Genomic DNA, 18,288 nt, shown 5'->3' on the forward strand with positions numbered 1-18,288 from the left:
ATTTGGTCAGATCTCTTCCTAGCATAACGAATTGTGTTGGTTACATTTCCCAACTAACCTCCCAGTTAAGGCTCATCCAAGAAATCCAAATACTAGGTCCTCTGTCATCCTTCCAACTCCATTTCATCCCACAGCTGAATTTTCTTTGCTGTAGATACAGCTTCTCTGAACACAAGCAATCAGAAAAAGTGAGTGTGGTATGGAGACGAAATGGAGGATAAGTGTAGATACAAAAATAAGAATGTTTCCAAGTGAGATCATATAGGAAATAAGAAAAGTGAGTTCAAATGGGAAAAAGATGAGGGTTTATATTATTTGAGTTTGTTGAATATGCCAGGTACTGCACTAAACATTTTATATCTATTGCCTCATGGAATTCTCAAACTCCCTGTCTTTGAAGTCGGTGCTATTATTATTCTCACTGTACAGCTATGGAAAGAGATTCAGAGAAGTCAAGTAATTCACTCGAGGATACATGGCTAGTAAGTGAAGCAGTGGAGACTTGAATCTGCCTCTAGATGATGCCAAATGTTGGTTCACAGTTTTGAGTATTGTTCTTACTAATTCCAGAATCTGTGACATTTCAGGAAGTGCACAAGCAAATGCAAGGGTTTCTTAGATGCTTGTATAATATCTATGAGCCCCAGAATGAAGTCCTAATATAAGAGAATGTTCTTATCAAAAACTTTATTGAAAGGAACCTCTCACTGCAGTGATTCACCATCCAGGTTGATGTCACATTTCTGTTTTTAGCAGTTTGGGGGGGGGTGCTCTACAGCAGAGGGGCTCACCACATCTTTACTGCACTCTGCACCTCTTTTCTGGGCTCGCCTGAGTCTGGAGGAGGCCAGTCTATATGATATGACTCAGATGGTACCCCCAACCACTTAAGTCTTTTAATGATGTATTGTGTAGAAAGTGATACCATCACACATAGCTACGTCATGGTCTATGAGGAGGTTGTGTTGTGAGGAAATTATTCCTCCAGTAGAGTTCAAAGCCCCTGACAAGAAATTTCTAAATAAACTAGAACAACACCATTTTAAGACTACCATATATTGAACACTTATTATGTGTCAAATGTGCTAAGAACTTTACAAACATTTTGTTGCATTCTCATTAAATCCCTAAGACCTATGTTTTATTGTCCTCATTTTAAAGATAAGAAAATTAAGCCTTGAGGAGGCTAAAGAATTTGCCTCAGAGTCTTACAACTATAGGTGTCAGAACCTAGACAGATATCTACCTATGTATCTGTAAAGTTTGCCCTCTTTTCCTGGACACTACCTCTCACTCAATGCATGCTTTGAGAGAATTTCATGAATGGGAGAGAAAAGGGACACTTCATAAAAAGCCACCAATTAGACATGTTACAAGTATGCATGTGGGGGTATGTGGCACACGTGAGAGTTATTTATTGTATGTGTCAAAATAATTTAAAAAATGACTAAAACATCTGGCTTTTTTGAGGCAAAACAAGAGACTAAGAAATATAATTTGCCTTTGGTTCCATCACATTTGGAAAGCAATTCACCTCTGTTCTCCAATTTACAACTAGGGGGAACATCTGACATCTATCTTCCTTATAGGAATGTTTTAAGAGAAACTAAGATACGGAAAAATCATAGGTATTTCTCGGTTGATAGGTTAATCTATCAGTATCAAGTCATGTTAAAGAGTTTATATTCTCAGAAATAAATTGCTTCTTCCAAGAAGAAGTATAACATGACCAAGTTAACATTTGGGAGCAGGGGAAGGGGAGACATTGGCAGAAATAGGTAGAATAGATTGAAAGGAGGGAACCTTCTTTAAGTGTGTTGAGGTGACGGCAAGGGTATTGGAAGCACAGGAGGCCGGGTGTGTGTCGAGTGAGGGAAGATGGTGGAAATGTATGGGAGAACAGAAGCATCTGGACCAGGGAGGCAGGTGGAGGATGCTACATGAGCTCACTGCTTTCTCACGATCAGAAATGTCAGAACAGAGCAATTCTTTCCAATTCCAAGTAGGGGACTTAAGGTTTAATGGTAATATGAAATGGGTGTGTATCAGCACTCCTCTTTGTAGCAAATATATAACAGCTGATTTAGAAAACATTTTTTTTCAAGTCCTTTCTAGCTCTAAGAAAAAAAAAATTCTTTCTAATGTTTTAGTTGATATCTGGAATGAAGAGCATGCCTTACGGGCACATACTTAGCTATGCGGTGAGCTGGTTACCAGGAAGATATGCATGCAAATCTTCTCAGGTTATTTTCTTTCTCTTGGTAGAAATCAGATGAGGATTTAAAAGCTGGTTATAAATTGTAGTTAACTGTGTAGCCTTGTCCCAGTGACTTAAATTCACCGAGGTATGGTTTCTTCATTTGTGAAACTGGAATCATCATCATAATAGCCTGAAAGGGATCTTGTCAGCATTAAATAAGTACAATCCATGTACAGTCAGTGTTCATATTTTATCGTTTAACACATTTTAGCTGTACAGGTGCCTTTTATTGTGTGTTGAAGGATAAAATATTCTGTGAAAGATTATGAAGGTCAAAGGAGACATAGCCCCATACAAGTTATGTTTGTACTGTTTTTGCTATTTCCTCAATATTTACTTATTTATAGCAAAAGGTATAGGAAGACTAAGTTACTAGCATCCAATTATTCACTTTTCTGGTGTGGATTTTAGAAGGAAGTTTGATTCTCTTGAATTAGAAGTTTTAAGGAATAATAATTAACATGCATCAGTACCAAATCAGTGCTTGAATAAAACAACATGAAATGAAGAACAAAGTTTAGAAAATAGATCTTAAATACCTGGGGCAATACTGATGAGCACTATTTTTTTATGTTATATATGCCAACCCCATGGCCCTCTCAACAAGAATATTCTACTTTATTGTGCATGTAAATTCTTTTATTCTAATGTATTATATGTTACAACAGAATCACTACCTCCTTTATTATTCCTCTTAACAGATCAAGGAACTGAAAGTCAGATGAGTCACACTGTATCACATAGGAGCCCCACAGTGCCAACAGAGCTTGTGGTGGGGTCACGCACTCGGGCCACAGTCTTTCCATGGGGACTTTAGCAACATCGTCATCACCCTTCTGGGCTGCACACACAGCATTCTTCTCCCTCATCTAAACTTTCCACTGCGACCACATCTCGCTCCTTTTTCCTGACTGCAGTGTTACTATAAAGGACACATATAGAAACTTTGGATTGTGTTGTGAACTCATATTAGGAAATGTCTGCCCCCGCATGCACACGCACGTGCACGCGCGCGTGCACACACACACACGCACACATTGGCACGAGTCTATGCAACAGTATTCGTACGTTTTTAGGATCCCAGCACTCACTCCTTCTACAAACCATTATTATTACCAGAAAGAAACCAGTGCCTTTCTTGGACCCTGTCTTTCTCCCCTGTTCTGCCCCGCACCTTAGTTTTGCCTCCAACATTTTAAAAAGCAACATTTATAATCTTTGAACACTACCTCAAAAACTAATGATGTACTACATATTGACTAACTGAACATTAAAAAAAAAAAAAAGGCAACACTTACGTGTCAATCCATGACCTAAATCCAAGTCCTGAGAGTGGTCCGGGTAGACTCCTTCCCCACTCTCACTCTGAATCCCATCATCAACTGAGTATTATCCCATCAACAAGGCCTGTTTTTTTTCTGAGAGGTTTTGAATCCCTTTCCTTCTTAGGACTGCATTTGTGGAAACCCAAATCATTTCTTGTCCCAATAACTGGGGCCACATCCTAATTGGTCTGCCTGTTTCCCATCTTCTACTCCTCAAGACTATCTCTTCATGCTGTTAGAATATAGTCTAGAAAGCCATGTTACTTCCATATGAAAATTCTTGAATGATTCTCATAATCTGTGGCAACATTTCTTGAGCATGCTTGATCATAAGAATCATAAAACATTTAGATTATGTGTCCCAACTCTAGAATCTCCAGAGTGATTAATAGAAGTCTGGGAAAATGTTCACAATTAAATATTGCCAAATAATGCCTAAATGCACCTTGTAGGGCATGCAGAATTCTCCAATACCTCATTCCTACTTACGTCTTCAGTGTTGTCCTGCTCTTTCCTGTCTTAAACACTCTCTCTAAACATGCTATTCTCTCACTTTCCATCCCACAACTACCCAGCACTTAGTGCTAAGTCCAAATTCTCTCCTCTGTGCTCATGTTGTGCTCAGAACATTCTTGGGTCACTACACTGATTCAGTTAGAGTCAATTATCACTTGCCCTGACTGACAAGAGTTCAAATCCCTGTTGCTCATTGATAGTCGTGCTATTTCTGTGTTTCTAGATGCATCCAACAGAAACCGGCACCGGTGAACTTACCAGAGGGATGATTCACTGAAAGGACAGGATAGCTCACAGAACTGACAGAAAGGTGAGAGAATTAGGAAACAGGCAACAATCAAGGAAGGCTGGACAGCCACGGTCACTCACGGGAACTATCTTCTTACCCACTCTGATATCTGCTGTTGAACACATGGTGTTGCCAGAGTTGGATTCCTGATATGCCTGCTCTGCTCACAGAAAATTTCGTAGCTGACCTTGTGCTTATATTATTGTCTCAAGTCCCAACCAGATGCATCTCTTTGTTTGACCTAAGTCGTGTGCTCACATTCTAGTTCACTGGTTCTTTAAGTGTGATCTTCTTTGATCCCTACCTGAAAAATATCAACAACACAGGGAACTTGCTAGAAATGTAAGTTCTTAAACCCCCAAGAGGTGGGGCCTGGCAATCTATTTCCATGTGGAAAAAAGCCTTCTCTGCGATCCTGATGCATGTAGGCTAAGGTTTGATAACTGCCGTCGTCACTACAACGGGGAAGGAGGAAACAGTGTTTGACTTCTTCACATCAAGAGTGGGACCAAAGCCCGCATGCTGGGGGTTAGCAAAAGAGGAGAAGGATGTCCAGATGTTGAATAGAGAACACACAAAAGAAAGGAAGGATGTTCAGATATTGAATATTAAAGAAACAAATCCAACAAAAAGAATTATGTGCCTATAGTACCTTTTTTTTTTTTTAAACAATCCTCAATTTTAGGGGCGCCTGGGTGGCTCAGTGGGTTAAAGCCTCTGCCTTCGGTTCAGGTCATGATCTCAGGGTCCTGGGATCGAGCCCCACATTGGGCTCTCTGCTCAGCGGGAGCCTGCTTCCCCCCTCTCTCTGCCTGCCTCTCTGCCTACTTGTGATCTCTATCAAATAAATAAATATTTTTTTAAAAAATCCTCAATTTCAGGAAGGCTATGGATGTACCTGATATCCAAAAGATAAATAGGAGAAAATTCAAACTCAAAGATACCCAGCCCAATGTCACTGCATTCCATATTTTATTACTTCTCCTGACAACAGCAAATGCCTGATGTCCACTTCAATTTCATCAACAGGAACATGCCCTCACAGCTGAAGATCAGATATGAAAGTCATTTTTATTTTTGCAGTTTTAATATCATCTATTGATGAAAGTTTTGTCTACAGTTCAAATGAATAAAGGGTACTGCTTTTCCTGCCAGCTCTTTCTGCGAATGTTGTAAGAGTAACCATGAAAATACTTGACTTTGACTGAGCAGATACTTCAAAACACCCATTGGTCCCATTTGGCCTTATCAGCCTCCAAAAAAAAAAATATATATTATTTACACAACTCTTTTCACTTTGTCTTATAATAAAGCATCTTTCTACTTGAAAAATAGTAACATTATTACGGTTTTATTATTAAAAAATATTTAGGGACACCTGAGTGGCTCGGTTGGTTAAGGATCTGCCTTGGGCTCAGGTCATGATCTCAGGGTCCTGGGAATGAGTCTTGCATTGGGCTCCTTGCTCAGTGAAGAGTCTGCTTCTCCCCCTCCTCTGCCTGCTGTTCCCCCTGCTTGTGCTCTCTTCTCTCTCTCTGATAAATAAATAAATAAATAAATAAATAAATAAAATCTTTTATAAAGAGTTAAAAAAAATTAAAAAATAAAAAATATCTATTGCGTGCTACTAGGTGATATTTATTGAATGCTTGCCGCAGGCTGGGCACCATTTTGAGTTCTTTACATGTCTTAAGTTATTTACTATTACAATCCCAGCAATTAGGTACTAATGTTATCCCCATTTTCATATAAGGCAATTAAGAAAAAGTGGGAGTAATTGATTTTGACAAAGTCACACAGCTAGTAAGTGATGGAGCTGGGATTTTATTCAAGGCAGTTGGCTTTACCCTAGACCTTAACCACAATGTGATCAACTACCCCAGTGTTTGGGGGACTGAGAGGCCTCCTGGAATGTAGGGTTCTCAGCATTAAAACTGTGATGGTCCCAGGAACACCAAGATGACTGGTCACACTAAAACTGCCACAATGTTCTGCAAAATAAGTTTATGTCTTTCCCCCCTTGAACAGCATGATATGTCAGCTTGATGGCTGACACTCGTAGGTCCAAATAGTGGACCCACATAGCTGGATAGAACATAAGAGTCTCAGATGTCTCTGGTCCACTATCATCATTCCAGAATGTCCATTGTGTAGGGACATCACTTAGTGTCTCCTTTCAGAAGACAAAACCCACTCTGAAGAACTTTGCTGTTCTGGAGATACCCCTGGACTTCCCCAAATATTCTAGTACACACTAGGGCAAGAGATTCCAAGAATCAATACCAGATTCCAAGAATTCCAAGAATTCAATCCAAATTGCTCCAGTGTTTTTCTTCAGAAACACATAAAACTCTTTCACAAGAAAAATCACTGGTGAGTTTCAAGTTTATAATTGGGAGTTATAAAGAGATAACAGAACAAGAACCTGGAGAGAGGGATATTGGTGAAAGAAAGAGAGAAGAATTAAAAAATTTAGCAGTGAAGGAAGTTGCTCAGCAGTTTACGACCCAGGAAACCAGCACACACAGCGTTCCTTGAACAGTTTGCATTTCACAGCTTCACAGAGAGGACTGATTGCACCAGGTGACTGGAAGTACCCAGCTGCTGATTAGGGTGGAGGCAGTAATTCTCACGTTAAGCCTCAAGAAAGACTTTCAGCCTCCTAAAGTGAAATCGGGAGAGGTTCCTTCCTGATTGTGACCCTTTTATCAACTAAGCTACCTAAATACTGAAATCCAAAACAGAGGATCTTCACTAATCTTTTCTGTCCTCTCTCCTGTCTCCACAGACAATCATCCTTTAATTATTTTCCTGTTTCATATAGTAGTTACTTCTCTAAATGCTATTATCTCTAAATAATAGCCTTATGCAGTCAGTTCTAGATTTTCCAACTTTTGTTATTTTCTATTGACATCTGACTCTGTTGAGATATATATATATATATATATATATATAATATATGCATATAAAATATATTATCTATTGACATCCGACTCTGTTGATATAGGTATTATCTACTGACATATTGATATTGACACCATTTGTTGAAGAGACTGTCTTTTTCCCATTGCATATTCCTGCCTCTTTTGTCAAAGATTAATTGACCATATAATCATGGGTTTGTTTCTGGGCTCTCTATTCTTTTCCATTGATCTATGTTTCTATGTTTGGGCCAGTAGCAAACTCTTTTTTTTTTTCATCTTTATTTTTTTATTTTTATTTTTTTATAAACATATAATGTATTTTTATCCCCAGGGGTACAGGTCTGTGAATCGCCAGGTTTACACTTCACAGCACTCACCATAGCACATACCCTCCCCAATGTCCATAACCCCACCCCCGCTCCCTCCCTTCAACCCTCAGTTTGTTTTGTGAGATTAAGAGTCACTAATGGTTTGTCTCCCTCCCAATCCCATCTTGTTTCATTTATTCTTCTCCTACCCCCCTAAACCCCCATGTTGCATCTCCACTTCCTCATATCAGGGAGATCATATGATAGTTATCTTTCTCCGATAGACTTATTTCACTAAGCATAATACCCTCTAGTTCCATCCATGTCTTCACAAATGGCAAGATTTCATTTCTTTTGATGGCTGCATAGTATTCCATTGTGTATATATATACCACCTCTTCTTTATCCATTCATCTGTTGATGGACATCTAGGTTCTTTCCATAGTTTGGCTATTGTGGACATTGCTGCTATAAACATCCGGGTGCACATGCCCCTTGGGATCACTATGTTTGTACCTTTAGGGTAAATACCCAGTAGTGCAATTGCTGGGTCATAGGGTAGCTCTATTTTCAACTTTTTGAGGAATCTCCATGCTGTTTTCCAGAGAGGTTGCACCAGCTTTCATTCCCACCAACAGTGTAGGAGGGTTCCCCTTTCTCCGAATCCTTGCCAGTGTCTGTCATTTCCTGACTTGTTCATTTTAGCCATTCTGACTGGTGTGAGGTGATATCTCATTGTGGTTTTGATTTGTATTTCCCTGATGTCGAGTGATATGGAGCACTTTTTCATGTGTCTGTTGGCTATCTGGATGTCTTCTTTGCAGAAATGTCTGTTCATGTCTTCTGCCCATTTCTTGATTGGATTATTTGTTCTTTGGGTGTTGAGTTTGCTAAGTTCTTTATAGATTTTGGACACTAGCCTTTATCTGATATGTCATTTGCAAATATCTTCTCCCATTCTGTCAGTTGTCTTTTGGCTTTGTTAACTGTTTCCTTTGCTGTGCAAAAGCTTTTGATCTTGATGAAATCCCAATAGTTCATTTTTTCCCATGCTTCCCTTGCCTTTGGCGATGTTCCTAGGAAGACGTTGCTGTGGCTGAGGTCAAAGAGGTTGCTGCCTGTGTTCTCCTCAAGAATTTGGATGGTTTACACGCTTCACAGCACTCACCATAGCACATAACCTTCATCCATTTTGAGTCTACTCACATTGAGGCCCTTCATCCATTTTTTAGTCTATTTTCATGTGTGGTGTAAGGAAATGGTCCAATTTCATTTTTCTGCATGTGGCTGTCCAATTTTCCCAACACCATTTACTGAAGAGGTTGTCTTTTTTCCATTGGACATTCTTTCCTGCTTTGCCGAAGATTAGTTGGCCATAGAGTTGAGGGTCTATTTCTGGGCTCTCTATTCTGTTCCATTGATCTATGTGTCAGTTTTTGTGCCAGTACCATGCTGTCTTGATGATGACAGCTTTGTAGTAGAGCTTGAAGTCTGGAATTGTGATGCCACCAACTTTGGCTTTCTTTTTCAATATTCCGTTGGCTATTCGTGGTCTTTTCTGGTTCCATATAAATTTTAGGATTATTTGTTCCATTTCTTTGAAAAAAAATGGATGGTACTTTGATAGGAATTGCATTAAATGTGTAGATTGCTTTAGGTAGCATAGACATTTTCACAATATTTATTCTTCCAATCCAGGAGCATGGAACATTTTTCCATTTCTTTGTGTCTTCCTCAATTTTATTTTCATGAGTACTTTATAGTTTTCTGAGTATAGATTCTTAGCCTCTTTGGTTAGGTTTATTCCTAGGTATCTTATAGTTTTGGGTGCAATTGTAAATGGGATGGACTCCTTAATTTCTCTTTCTTCTGTCTTGTTGTTGGTGTAGAGAAATGCAACTGATTTCTGTGCACTGATTTTATATCCTGACACTTTACTGAATTCCTGTACAAGTTCTAGCAGTTTTGGAGTGGAGTCTTTTGGCTTTTCCACATATAGTATCATATCATCTGCGAAGAGTGATAGTTTGACTTCTTCTTTGCCAATTTGGATGCCTTTAATTTCTTTTTGTTGTCTGATTGCTGAGGCTAGGACTTCTAGTACTCTGTTGAATAGCAGTGGTGATAACGGACATCCCTGACGTGTTCCTAACCTTAGCGGAAATGCTTTCAGTTTTTCTCCATTGAGAATGATATTTGCGATGGGTTTTTCATAGATGGCTTTGATAATATTGAGGTATGTGCCCTCTATCCCTACACTTTGAAGAGTTTTGATCAGGAAGGGATGCTGTACTTTGTCAAATGCTTTTTCAGCATCTATGGAGAGTATCATATGGTTCCTGTTTTTTCTTTTATTAATGTGTTGTATCACATTGATTGATTTGCGGATGTTGAACCAACCTTGCAGCCCTGAATAAATCCCACTTGGTCGTGGTGAATAATCCTTTTAATGTACTGTTGAATCCTATTGGCTAGTATTTTGGTGATAATTTTTGCATCTGTGTTCATCAAGGATATTGGTCTGTAGTTCTCTTGATGGGATCCTTGTCTGGTTTTGGGATCAAGGTGATGCTGGCCTCATAAAATGAGTTTGGAAGTTTTCCTTCCATTTCTATTTTTTGGAACAGTTTCAGGAGAAGAGGAATTAGTTCTTCTTTAAATGTTTGGTAGAATTCCCCTGGGAAGCTGTCTGGCCCTGGGCTTTTGTTTGTTTGGAGATTTTTGATGACTGTTTCAATCTCCTTACTGGTTATGGGTCTGTTCAGGTTTTCTATTTCTTCCTGGTTCAGTTGTGGTAGTTTATATGTCTCTAGGAATGCATCCATTTCTTCCAGATTGTCCAATTTGTTGGCGTAGAGTTGCTCATAATATGTTCTTATAATTGTCTGTATTTCTTTGGTGTTAGTTGTGATCTCTCCTCTTTCATTCATGATTTTATTTATTTGGGTCCTTTCTCTTTTCTTTTTGATAAGTCTGGCCAGGGGTTTATCAATCTTATTAATTCTTTCAAAGAACTAGCTCCTAGTTTCGTTGATTTGTTCTATTGTTTTTTTGGTTTCTATTTCATTGATTTCTGCTCTGATCTTTATGATTTCTCTTCTCCTGCTGGGTTTAGGGTTTCTTTCTTGTTCTTTCTCCTGCTCCTTTAGGTGTAGGGTTAGGTTGTGTATTTGAGACCTTTCTTGTTTCTTGAGAAAGGCTTGTACCGCTAAATATTTTCCTCTCAGGACTGCCTTTGCTGTGTCCCACAGATTTTGAACCGTTGTGTTTTCATTATCATTTGTTTCCATGACTTTTTTCAATTCTTCTTTAATTTCCTGGTTGACCCATTCATTCTTTAGAAGGATGCTGTTTAGTCTCCATGTATTTGGTTTCTTTCCAAATTTCCTCTTGTGATTGAGTTCTAGCTTCAGAGCATTGTGGTCTGAAAATATGCAGGGAATGATCCCAATCTTTTGATATCGGTTGAGACCTGATTTAGGATCCAGGATGTGATCTATTCTGGAGAATGTTCCATGGGCACTAGAGAAGAATGTGTATTCTGTTGCTTTGGGATGAAGTGTTCTGAATATATCTGTGATGTCCATCTGGTCCAGTGTGTCATTTAAGGCCTTTATTTCCCTGTTGATCTTTTGCTTGGATGATCTGTCCATTTCAGTGAGGGGAGTGTTAAAGTCCCCTACTATTATTGTATTATTATTGATGTGTTTCTTTGATTTTGTTATTAATTGGTTTATATAGTTGGCTGCTCCCACATTAGGAGCATAGATATTTAAAATTATTAGGTCTTCTTGTTGGACAGACCCTTTGAGTATGATATAGTGTCCTTCCTCATCTCTATTATAGTGTTTGGCTGAAAATCTAATTGATCTGATATAAGAATTGCCACCCCTGCTTTCTTCTGATGTCCATTAGCATGGTAAATTGTTTTCCACCCCCTCACTTTAAATCTGGAGGTGTCTTTGGGTCTAAAATGAGTTTCTTGTAGGCAGCATATTGATGGGTTTTGTTTTTTTATCCATTCTGATACCCTGTGTCTTTTGATTGGAGCATTTAGCCCATTAACATTCAGGCTAACTACTGAGAGATATTAATTTAGTGCCATTGTATTGCCTGTAAGGTGACTGTTACTGTATATTGTCTCTGTTCCTTTCTGATCTACTACTTTTAGGCTCTCTCTTTGCTTAGAGGACCCCTTTCAATGTTTCCTGTAGAGCTGGTTTGGTGTTTGCAAATTCTTTCAGTTTTTGTTTTTCCTGGAAGCTTTTTATCTCTCCTTCTATTTTCAATGATAGCCTAGCTGGATATAGTATTCTTGGCTGCATGTTTTTCTCGTTTAGTGCTCTGAATATATCATGCCAGTTCTTTCTGGCCTCCCAGGTCTGAGGATAAGTCCGCTGCCAATCTAATATTTTTACCCTTGTATGTTACAGACTTCTTTTCCCAGGCTGCTTTCAGGATTTTCTCTTTGTCACTAAGACTTGTAAATTTTACTATTACGTGACGGGGTGTGGACCTATTCTTGTTGATTTTGAGGGGGGATTCTCTGCACCTGCTGGATTTTGATGCTTGTTCCCTTTGCCATATTAGGGAAATTCTCTCCAATAATTCTCTTCAATACCCCTTCTGTTCCCCTCTCTCTTTCTTCTTCTTCTGGAATCCCAATTATTCTAATGTTGTTTCGTCTTATGGTGTCACTTATCTCTCGAATTCTCCCCTTGTGGTCCAGTAGCTGTTTGTCCCTCTTTTGCTCAGCTTCTTTATTCTCTGTCATTTGGTCTTCTATGTCGCTAATTCTTTCTTCTGCCTCATTTATCCTAGCAGTGAGAGCCTCCATTTTTGATTGCACCTCATTAATAGCTTTTTTTATTTCAACTTTGTTTTATTTTAGTTCTTTTATTTCTCCAGAAAGGGCTTTTATCTCTCCAGAGAGGGTTTCTCTAATATCTTCCATGCCTTTTTTGAGCCCTGCTAGAGCCTTGAGAATCGTCATTCTGAATTCTAGATCTGACATGTTACCAATGTCTGTATTGATTAGGTCCCTAGCCTTCGGTACTGGCTCTTGTTCTTTTTTCTGTGGTGAGTTTTTCCTCCTTGTCATTTTGCCCAGATAAGAGTATATGAAGGAGCAAATAACATACTGAAAGGGTGGCAAAGACCCCAGGAAAATGCACTTTAACCAAATCAGAAGAGACCCCAAATCGTGGGAGGGAGAAAGGGGATAAAAAGAAATTCTGGAAAAAAAAAAAATTAAAAAAAGAAAACAAATAAAGAAAAAATATAAAAAAGAAAATATATTTATATATATATGATAAACTAGTTATAAAAGTTAAAAAAGAAAAGGGTAAAAGTTAAAAAAATTAGCAGAAGAAAAAAAATAAAAATAAAAATAAATTAAATTAACCACAAGACTAAAGAATCATGGGGAGAAAACCATGAGTTCTGTGCTTTGTTTTCTCCTCCACTGGAATTCTGCTGCTCTCCTTGGTAGGTGAACTTTGTCTTGGCTGGATTTCTTGTTGATCTTCTGGGGGAGGGGCCTGTTGTAGAGATTCTCAAGTGTCTTAGCCCCAGGCGGAACTGCACAGCCCCAACCAGGGGCCGGGCTAAGTAATCTGCTCGGGTTCGCTTTCCAGAGCTTTTGTCCCCTGAATGCTTCCCGTAGAGTTCCGGAGGACGGGAATGAAAATGGCGGCCTCCCAGTCTCCGGCCCGGAGGAGCTGAGAGCTCGGGGACCCACTCCTCAGTGAGCCCTCAGAGAAAAGAGCCCAATCACTCCCATTTCCCTGGCCTCTGGCCACGGTCCAAGCTCACCGAGCCTGCAACTGGTTCAAGGTAACCCCAAGCTGAGAGCCCACTCCTCGGCTCTGTCTCTGTAGGCGGCTTCCCCGCTATAATACCTGTAAGCTCTGCGACACTCAGACACCCCCGATTCTTCTGTGACCCTGCAGGACCTGGGGCCATGCTGACCCTGCGTGGGCTTCATCCCGGTTTAGCCTCTGGAGCGATGTCCCTCAGTGGAGCAGACTTTTAAAAGTCCTGATTTTGTGCTCCTTTGCTCCGCCGTTTGCCGGGAGCTGGCTCCTCCCCCCACAGTCTATCTTCCCGTTGCTTTGGATTTACTTCTCCGCCGGTCCTACCTTTCAGAAAGTGGTTGATTTTCTGTTTCTAGAATTGCTGTTCTTCTTCTCTTCGATCTCCCGTTGGATTTATAGGTGTTTGCAATGGTTTGATAAGCTATCTAGCTGATCTCCTGCTACCTGATGTTGTCTCAGCCTGCTACTTCCCGCCATCTTGGCTCCTCCCCAGTAGCATACTCTTTTGATTACTATAGCTTTATAGTATATCTTGGAATCTGGGATTGTGACATTTCCAGTTTCGTTCTTCTTTTTCACGGTTTCTGTGGCTATTTGGGGTCTTTTTTGTTTCCACACAAATTACACTATTTGTTCTAGTTCTGTGAAAAATGCTGCTGGTATTTTGATAGGGATTGTGTTGAATTTGTAGATTGCCTTGGGTAGTATGGACATTTAACAATATTTGTTCCTATAATCCATGAGCAGGGGATATCTTTCCATTTGTTTGTGTCATCTTCAATTTCATCAATATAATTTTAGAGTTTTGGTGTTTCATAGTACAAGTCTTTCATCTCCTTGGTTAAGTTTATTCCTAAGCATTTTATTATTTTTGGCAAAATTATAAATGGTATTGTTTTCTTAATTTATCTTTGTGCTACTCCATTATTCGTATATAAAGTGCAATATATTTCTGTACATTGATTTTGTATCCTGTGACCTTACTGAATTCATTAAGTTCTAGTAACTTCTAAATTCAGTTCTAGTAGTTTTTTTGTGGAGCCTTTAGGGTTTACTAGATATAGTATCATGTTATCTTCAAATAGTGAAAGTTTTACTTCTTCCTTACCAATTTCAAAAGACCGTCCTGAATTAGTCCTTAATGGCTTAAAATGAAACAATCATTTAATCTGCTCACAAATCTTTAATCTTGGCAAAATTTAATAAAGACAACTTGTGTCTTCTCCATGCAGTGTTAGCTAGGACAACTCACCTAAAGCTGAAGAGTCTCTCTCCACGTTGGCATACTCACTGACTGGCAGTTTGGTGCTACCCGTTGCTTCCTGTCTGCTGGAGGGCTTGTCCTTCCTCATAATATGGTGGTTGGGTTCTCTGAGAAAGAGACAGGTAGTACAAACCACCATATTATCACAGCAACACTTCTGTTACACAGTCTGCTCTATTTCTCATATGGGCTAGAGTCTGTTGGTCAGAAAATTACAGACATCAGATTCAACGGAATGTGCACCTGTTCATGGGAGGAATGGTAGATAATTCTGGTGCCATGTTTTGAAACTACAAATGTGGCAATGTTTGAATTAGCGTTTTTCTTATTATGAGTGCTGATGAGTATCTTTTCACAAATCTAAAGGTTGTTTATATTGTCTATTTTGAACTGTCTGTTCATCCTCTCCCTGGTCTATTTTTTTTTTCATATTTTTTCTTATTTATTTCAAGGATGTTTTTATGTAAAAGGAAAGTGAGCCTTTCCTTTGTAATGTGAGTTACAAGTAATTTTTCCCAGTTTATCACTTGTCTTTTATATTTGTTTATAATATTTTACCTCATGCAGAAGTTATTTTTTAATGTGGCTGGATTTTATATTCTTGTTTTATGGTTTATGGATTTGAGTCTGTAATTACATCTCCCTTCTTTATAGGAGTTTACTCAAGTTTTTATATTGTATTTTTATTGTTTTATTTTTTACATTTAAACACTATTCATTTGGAATCATTTGTCTTAATATATGCTTGAGGTATGTTCATTTTTCAAAATGAACCAGATAGGGGCACCTGGGTTGCTCAACCAGTTAAGCATCTGCCTTCAGCTCAGGTCATGATCCCAGGGTCCTGGTGAAGCCCTGAGTCTGTCTCCCTGCTCAGCAAGGAGTCTGTTTCTCCCTCTGCCCCTACCGCTGCTCCCGCTCATTCTTTCTCTCTGCCTCTCAACTCCTTTTAATGTCAAAACCTCTGATTTCTTTTTAGTTTCTTAAAAGCTCAGTGGTTGATGTTTTAGCTCACTGTGATGTGACAGTGAACATTATTTAATTTTTCCTGATGTCAATGGAATACTTCTTGAGTTTTCCCATAAAACATGCTGCCAGCTCAGTGTTTTTTGGGGGGGGAATTATTAATGATGATCATATGCTGTTTCCCCTTGAATCTATCAAATGATGACTTAACAGTTTATAATATTGAATGTTATATTTGTTTCATAAAATGTACTTAGGGACTTTTTCCCCCTATGTTCTAAAACCATTTAAATAACATTGAGTTACATGCTCTCTAAAGGTTTTGTGGAATTCCTCTGGGAAAACATTTGAAGGAACAAAAGTAACTTGTATGTTTTCTATTTCTTCATTGGAAATCTGTCTGCTAAGGTTTTTTTTTTACTCTTTTTGATGAATTGTGGTATATTATATTTTTCAAAATATATTTTATTCAGGGTTTCAAAATTATTTGTATAAAAACTTTAATGATTCTTTTAATTTCTTCTTGCTCTGTGAATTACCTTAACATTTGTGGCCTGAGAATTTTATAAACTCACTTCCATGACCTGAAAGTTTAAATTATTTCTATTTTTATTTCCAGTTCTTAAAGGGAAATTTTCCATTAAAATATTATTCTTCTGGGCTTTCTTTAATTCTTGCCACCACACTCTGCATGATAGATTTATCCAGATAATAATTCTATCCTCTTATGAATATTAAAGTCTACTTTAACTGGATTTAAATGAAATTCTTTCCTAGAAAGGCATCTTGATGATTATGTACTGAGTATTTTAACTGTTCAAATAAGGTCACAAGCTCCTCATAATCTCTCCTTAAGAGTGCATAAAACATAGCTCATGTTATAAACAATATTTTTAAGGATTTTATTTAAGAAATTCTAAAGGATTTTACTGAACTTGAAAGACTACCAATAAAAGTTCATGAATTCAACCAACTTACAAGTTATCTGCATGGGAATGCAAGTTGGTGCAGCCACTTTGGAAAACAGTGTGGAGATTCCTCAAGAAATTAAAAATAGAGCTTCCCTATGACCCTGCCATTGCACTACTGGGTATTTACCCCAAAGATACAGATGTAGTGAAAAGAAGGGCCATCTGTACCCCAATGTTTATAGCAGCAATGGCCACGATAGCCAAACTGTGGAAAGAACCAAGATGCCCTTCAACGGACGAATGGATAAGGAAGATGTGGTCCATATACACTATGGAGTATTATGCCTCCATCAGAAAGGATGAATACCAAACTTTTGTAGCAACATGGACAGGACTGGAAGAGATTATGCTGAGTGAAATAAGTCAAGCAGAGAGAGTCAATTATCATATGGTTTCACTTATTTGTGGAGCATAACAAATAACATGGAAGACAAGGGGAGATGGAGAGGAGAAAGGAGTTGAGGGAAATTGGAAGGGGAGGTGAACCATGAGAGACTATGGACTCTGAAAAATAATCTGAGGATTTTGAAGGGACGGGGGGGTGGGAGGTTGGGGGAACCAGGTAGTGGGTATTAAAGAGGGCACGGATTGCATGGAGCACTGGGTGTGGTGCAAAAACAATGAATGAATTGTTTGAACAATGAACAATGAATACTGTTACACTGAAAAGAAATAAAAAATTAAAAAAAAAAAAAAAAGTCTAGGGGTGCCTGCATGGCTCGGTGGGTTAAAGCCTCTGCCTTCGGCTCGGATCATGATCCCGGGGTCCTGGGATCGAGCCCCACATTGGACTCTATGCTTGGTGGAGAGCCTTCTTCCTCCTCTCTCTGCCTGCTTCTCCACCTACTTGTGATCTCTGTCAAATAAATAAATAAAAATCTTTAAAAAAATAAAAATAAAAATGTAGTCGATCAGTGCTCCATTCAGCAGCACATACTAACGCTGGGATGATACAGAGAAGATTAGCATGGCCCCTGCACAAAGATGACTCCCCCAAAAATGTAGCAGTTGAGAAAATGGAGGCACTGAGAGGCTTATCGTTTTTCCCTGCTACACACAGCTATTGATGGCTGAGCTGAGTCTAGAGTCCAGGATTCTCAACTTCCTCCTTCTTAGATCTTACAGTTTAGTAGTGGAGACAGATAGATGAGGCAAATACAAGGAAGAGGTCATGGAAACCTGAGCTGGGCCTGGAAGGCTAAGCAAACTTTGCAGGAGAATGAAGGGCTTCCCACCAGAGGCGACCACCAGAGCAAAGACCAAAGGGGCAGAGTACCCAGAAGCAATGACCCAGGACTCAATCCAGAAGTTGGAGAGCATTGTGCTAAGTAAAATAAGCCAGCACAGAAACACAAGCACTGCATGATCTCACTTCTATGTGCAGTCTAACATAGTCAAATTCAGGGAAGCAGACAGTAGAATGGCTGTTGCCAGGAGTGAAAGAAATGAGGAGATACTGGTCAGAGGATACAAAGTTTCAGTTATGCAAGATTAAAGAGTGCTGGAGATTCAACGTACAGCATAGTGACCACAGTTAACAATACTATATTATACACTTGAAATTTGCTAAGAAGGTAGATCTTGAATTAAATCACACCCCCTCCCCCTGCACACAAAATGGTTACTATGTAGAGGTGATGGATAAGTTA

General features: G+C 39.0%; 1 non-coding gene across 1 annotated transcript; it reads left to right on the top strand.

The window, feature by feature from the left end:
• Positions 1-17,555: 17,555 nt before the first annotated feature.
• Positions 17,556-17,658, top strand: LOC116874574. The gene has a single exon (XR_004384033.1). It is a non-coding gene; the product is annotated as a U6 spliceosomal RNA (small nuclear RNA).
• Positions 17,659-18,288: the final 630 nt, after the last annotated feature.

The sequence above is a fragment of the Lontra canadensis genome, unplaced genomic scaffold (genome assembly GCF_010015895.1).
Source record: "Lontra canadensis isolate GAN:19392208 unplaced genomic scaffold, GSC_riverotter_1.0 scaffold37, whole genome shotgun sequence".
In the NCBI taxonomy this organism is placed as follows: Eukaryota; Metazoa; Chordata; class Mammalia; order Carnivora; family Mustelidae; genus Lontra; species Lontra canadensis.